This window comes from Mastomys coucha, unplaced genomic scaffold (genome assembly GCF_008632895.1).
Source record: "Mastomys coucha isolate ucsf_1 unplaced genomic scaffold, UCSF_Mcou_1 pScaffold1, whole genome shotgun sequence".
NCBI classification, from domain to species: domain Eukaryota; kingdom Metazoa; phylum Chordata; class Mammalia; order Rodentia; family Muridae; genus Mastomys; species Mastomys coucha.
In genome coordinates this window covers 8,631,172-8,637,863 of record NW_022196891.1, presented here as the reverse complement: position 1 = coordinate 8,637,863, position 6,692 = coordinate 8,631,172, and positions in this window count along the sequence as shown.

Here is a 6,692-nt window from a genome sequence, read left to right as displayed (position 1 = left end):
GGTATGAGTTTCTCTCTTTCTTTCTATGGCCCCTGGCCCTTGCACCCACTGAGCTTGTTCTCATTGCAGGTGGTAGGGCAGGGTAAACCTTTTTCCAGCCAGGATAGCCTGTTCTCGATCAGACCTCCCTTCAGGACGGGCGGACCTTGATCGAACAGAGTCCTGAGCCAAACTAAAAACAAAAGGGGGAGATGTTGGCTGCCGGACAGCGTCTATCCAAAATGGCGCCAAACTTCACTTCAGTACCATGGACAGCTGCTTGGCGCAGGCGCGGTAACAGTGACACGTCTCTCTCTAGGCTCTCCCCCTCCCAATGGGGATATGCTAATAAGGTGCTTGCACTAAACTAATCAGACAGTAACACGTTTGCTCGCACCCCTCCCGCGGGGGTAGGTTAATGAGGTGTCTGCATGGTGCACCAATCAGACAGTCTCGCTCAGCTATATAAGCCAGCAGCTCCAGGGTATAGGAGTCCTTCGCTTCAAACTTCAAGAGGAGCTCCCAATAAAGTGCTGCTGAGAAGGATCCTGTTGCTGCGTCGTTCTTGCTGGCGAGACCGGTCGCGACAAATATGTATCCAGGAAATTGATTCCTTAGTGATTATTTTCTATGATGAAATCAATTTGCCTAAAACAAGCTAAAGAGGTAATTTTTTTTTGGAAATAACAAATTTTACAAGTTTGCCTTCATCAGAATCTGCATACAGAGAGACATACCGTCTGTGGTTTGATGATAGTATAAATTTCAGCAAGGGTTTGTATAAAAACCAGAAGTTGATATAAGGTGTTCAGCTTTGTCTCTTGCTATCTTATTCCTTCGAGAGAATGTCCCTAACTGAACCTGGAAATAAGATGGACGCAAACAAGACCAATAACCCTCCTGCCTGCGCCCTCTCACTGTTAATGACCATCATCCATCCCTGAATTTTCACACTGTTGCTAGAGGTTCAAAGTCAGATCCATATACAGGCAAAACAAGTGCTTTTCCACACTGTATCATTTTCCCATCCTTTCACAGTATTATTTTGTTAATGCCTCTTTGTTTTGTATAAAGGATAACATAAAGAAATATAGCAATGTTGTAAAATATTTACTAAAGTAAAGCCACCATTTTCTATAATAAAACATCCAAGAGGGACAGGCTTCATGTCCATCCTCACTCCTCTTCTCCAGGAGTCCCAAGCTCATGGTGAGCAGCACGTTTTCATGAAAAGACTGAAAGGAAGGGCATGCAGTAGCCACAATCAACTTCATGGTCATTATCAGAGTTTTCTTATAATTGATTCTTGGATCTTTTAAAAATACCTGTGCACTTGCTCTCTGTAAAGCAATGTATTAAAAAGTGTTTATTCTGGTCTTTGCCAGAGCACAAACTTTGTATTAGAGTTAATGGGATGTCAGTAATTGCTTTCCATTTACGCCCCCTTCATGAGAAGGCATTGGTGTCAGTGATGGCTGAAAGGGCAAAGAGCCATGTGTGCCACGTTCTTGTCCCTGGTCCTCTCACCTGAACAAACCAGTGTCTAGTTGCAATGTCAGGAACTACAAAGCTCGAAAAGTCTCCAGTGGGGCATGTTGCTACCTTTTGAGAACAAATCTTTGTGAAGACTGGGCTTGCTCCATCACATAATGACTAATGTATCTGTACAGTGTGATAAAGACAAAATACATGTGGCAACATATGATAAGGAAGCATTTCTAGATACCTAAGAGCTCCCCGACCTTGACTAAGCACCGTGCACTGACAGTGTGAAGAGAACCCACATTAACTGTTTGAGTTTCAAACTGGTCATTTTGCTTGTATAAGTCTTGCCTTCAGCTCCTGTCAAATTGTCACTTCTGTCAGCTACATCACAACCCACTGCCATAAGAGCTTGAGGCTTAAATGCCCTCCTAAAGCTTAATAGTGTTCTACATGATCTGTCCTGTGTCACCCTTTAAAATTATAATGCATCTATATAGAGCTGGCAAGTGATGCATTTCTATCTGAAGATTTTCCCTAACAGACTTTCTTAGGTTTCCAGAAGTCCCCTCAGTCTCTAACTTCTTCTTGCAACTCATGATTCCACTATTATACACCAGGCCTTTTATCTGTAGATCATATAACTTTCAGATTACATGAGGCCTTGCTTTTAATTAATTCTGTTTTCCTGATGGCGCACTTATCAGTTACTACCATGGCCAAATGCTGTCATTTCCATACAGAATATATCACATAATCTTCTGCAATGTACTCCCAGATTGTTTTCTGTTCTTCCTAACAATGTTCTGGATACAATTACAGTATTTGTATGTCTCCCTTACCTGCTATAGTATCTTGAGTACTGTTTCTTTGACTATAAGCACCAGTACAGTCATTACAGTGCCTGCTTGTTGGCTACCATCACCAACGTTAAAGAAAGGGTTATTTTGGAAATGGAGCAATAAAGGGATAGATAGAGATAAAAGAGATAGGATGAGATAGGATGAGATAGGATGAGATAGGATGGCCATCATATACCTACCCACGTGGAAGGGTAAAAATTAGACAGGAGACTTTACTGTTCAGCCATCTTGGTTCTTTTATCAATCCCCTTTGTTCCCCCAACACGTATATTACCTGGGGCAAAAACCACTCCCCCCAAATACATCAGCATGACAGTCCAATCAACGACTTCCTTGTTTCTCTGTGGAGGTGGAGCTTTCGAATGTAACTGGAACCAGGTTGGAGGCGTGGCAAATAGCAGATGGGCAGAGAGGTGTGGCTACGAGAGGGCGGCCTCAAACCAGGAGGGTTACACCTACTATGTTGTATCCAGTTATTCTACTCATTTTCTCATGTGCTATTTTTTATTTAACTTCTTAGATGATTGCATTGTTACATTTTATTTTTTAATTTGTTGGTATGGTACTCTTAGGGCACAATAGTTTTGTTGTAAGGAATCAGAAAAATGTCTCTGGGGGAAATGTCTATAAAATATTTTTGAAAAGTATTTTTCAATGTCTGTTTTATATTTATATTTGTAAGTGTGTGTCTGTCTATGTAAATGAATGTGTGGCCCTTGTATGCAAGTTTGCAAAGAGGTCAGAAATGGGCTTCAGGTCCACTGGAAATGAAGTTACAGGTAATAGTGAGCTGCTCTATGCCGGTGCTGGGAACTGAAAAAAATTTTGAGTACTCTGAAAGATCAGCAAGCAATATTTTTTTTTGAGACAGGGTTTCTCTGTATAGCCCTGGCTGTCCTGGAACTCACTCTGTAGACCAGGCTGGGCTTGAACTCAGAAATCCACCTGCCTCTGCCTCCCAAGTGCTGGAATTAAAGGCATGATCCACTACTACCCGGCTGCAGAAGAGATTCATTTTGTTTTGTTTTGTTTTGTTTTTTAATATTTTTATTAGATATTTCTTTATTTACATGTCATATAATATCTCCTTTCCCAGGTTATCCTCCAAAAAAAAAAAGAAAAAGAAAATAAAACAAAAACAAAAACAAACCCCTGTTCCCTACCCTTCCCCCTGTTCACCACCCCACCCTCCCCTGCTTACTGGCCCTGGCATTCCCCTACACTGGGGCATAGAACCTTGCAGAAGAGATTCTTAAAGGAGACATATCACCACTGACCAAGGAGAAGTTCCATCACTGGCCAGAGAGTGATGTGCACCAACCTGTGGTTTAGGACTTCTCCTTGCTCTACAACACAGAAATATGAACTTCATCTTAACCATTTCACTTATTTATTCTATATGTTGGGGAGGTAGGTACAAAAGTGTATCCATGAGAACATGGATATCTGAGGACAACTTGCAGCATTCGTTTGTTTCCCTCCTACCACGTGGAGCCAGGCCTCAAGCTCAGGTCATCCTGGTTGGAGGCAAATGCCTTTACAGGCTGAATCATCTATCTCTGTTTTCTTCCACTGTGGGGTAAGTAAATGGAATGACAAATATTGAATTATACAATTTAAACATATTAGATATTAGAAATATCATCATGTATCTCTTAATTATATGTTTATTAAATGATAAAAATTTAAAATAACAAGACACATATAGATTGTTGTTCATGTCCACCCAACAGTAAAACCCTTTCATCTTGCTTCTTAATGGTGGATTCAATCATGAATAATGGTCCATAAATATCATAAGACTTCATACTTCTCATTATGAAGTCCTGGAATTTGGATCATATTTTCTGATCTTATTTTCCAAGAATATTATTTTAGTTTACTTTGGGTGTTAAATCTCCCATAATTTAGACATTATGTGCCAAGTGGTAGTTTCATATTGCTATGAAAAGTTTAATTTTTTATACTTCTGACATTTTATTTTCAACTTGTCAATTTCATTGTGCCATTAGTCATGGACTTCTTTTTTAACATTTATTTTTAGAAGAGTTCCTCAGTTTCAGGTGATGGAGAGCAGCACTCCCATCACACATCCCAGTGGAAAAGGAAATCTCAGGCATGTGCTCACTTCTGTTCTGCTGACGAGAGAGGTCTGCATAAATCCTCCTTGCTAATAAGCTGAATCTTTTCTTGCTCATGATGTATTTGGAAATATTTCTTCTCTAGTGGTCTAAGTCTACACTAGCTTTGCTAATGATCGCAGTGTTAGGTAACGTCACAGAAGGCACTTTAGTAAAGAATAAGAGGGAGACTCTACGAAGCTGTGGAAAGGAAGGGACAGGAAAAAATAAGAACCATTGGATAAATGAATACTAGCACGAATCAATTAAATTGTATACTAATTAAAACCAACACTGCAGATATACCCATCAAATCAGCTCACATCAAATTGTATGTGTGTTTGTGTGTGTGTGTGTTCATGCATGTGGATGGACTTTTGTGTAAAATGGCAGGAAGAGGTCCTAGAACAAACTAAGATACTGTTTCTCAGGGGCCATATACTTCATTGGCACAGGTATGCATGCTCCACATAGAGCTAACTAATATCCTACACTTACCCCTGAGACATACATGCTTGAATTTCCTTGGCTCTTGGCTTGCAAGAATATACCAACACACCTGGCCTTAAAATTTGTACTTATGATTTTCTCTCTGGTGAGTTTCTAAGATGGGAGCAGCCAGCTGGGAGGCAGAGGCCCCACAAGTCACAGGGGAGTCCCAGGGTGGCAGGGACAGGATCCTCTCAGCTTCTGAGTGACAGAGGTATATCAGTGACCCTCTCTGCCCCTTCCCTGCAAGTGGAGGGCCTGCCTCCATTGAGTGCTTTAACACAGAGACTCAGGTGAGGTCCACCATTTTCTTTCCAGTGAGTTTCTAAGACAGGACCAGCAAGCCAGAAGGCACAGGCCCTATGAGTCACAGGGGACCTGAAGGGCAGCAGGGACGGGCAAACCTCTAGTCAGAGACACTAAGAACATCTAACACCAAAAATCAAGAGATGGCGAAAGGCAAAAGCAAGAATCCTACCAAAAGAAACCAAGACTACTTGGCATCATCACAACCTAGTACTCCCACCACAGCAATTCCTGGATATCCCAAAACACCAGAAAAACAAAAATTGGATCTAAAATCATATCTCACAATGCTGATAGAGGAACTTAAGAAGGACATGAATAACTCCCTTAAAGAAATACAGGAGAATATAGGTAAAGAGTTACAAGCCCTTAAAGAGAAAACAAAAAATTCCCATAAAGAACTACAGGAGATCACAAGTAAACAAGTAGAAGCACTTAAAGAGCAAACTCAAAAATCCCTTAAGGAATTGCAGGAAAACACAAACAGGTGAAGGAATTGAGAAAACCATACAGGACTTAAAAATGGATGTAGAAACAATAAAGAAATCACAAAAAGAGACAACTTTGGAGTTCAAAATCTTAGGAAAGAAGTCAGGAAACATAGATGTAAGAATCACCAACAGAATACAAGAGATAGAAGAGAGAATCTCAGGGGCAGAAAATAACATAGACAACATTGAGAGAACAGTCGAAGAAAAATCAAAAACCAAAAAGACCCTAACCCAAAAAATCCAGGAAATCCAGGACACAATGAGAAAGACTAAACCTAAGGCTAATAGGTATAGAAGAGAGTGAAGACCTCCAATTTAAGGGACCAGTAAATATCTTCAACAAAATTATAGAAGAAAACTTCCCTAACCTAAAGAAAGAGATGCCTGTGAATATACAAGAAGCCTATAGAACTCCAAATAGACTGGACAAGAAAAGAAATTCCTCCCGCCACATAATAGTCAAAACACCAAATGCACAAAAAAAAAAAAAAAAAAAAAAAAAAAAAAAAAAAAAAAAAAGAAAGAATACTAAAAGCAGTAAGGGAAAAAGGTCAAGTAACATATAAAGGCAGGCCTATCAGAATTATGGCAGACTACTCACCAGAGACTATGAAAGTTAGAAGATCCTGGGAAAATGTCATAAAGACCTTAAGAGAACACAAATGCCAGCCCAGACTACTATACCCAGCAAAACTCTCAATCACCATAGATGGAGAAACCAAAGTATTCCATGCAAATCCAAATTCACACAATATATTTCCACAAATCCAGGCCTTCAAAGAGTAATAAATGGAAAACTCCAACAAAAAGTAGTGGAACTACATCCCTGAAAAAGCGAAAAGATAATCTTCCAACAAAACTAAAAGAAGATACACACATGAACGGAATGCCAGGTCTAATTACAAAAATAACAGGAAGCAACAATTACTTTTCCTTAATATCTATTAATATCAATGGACTCA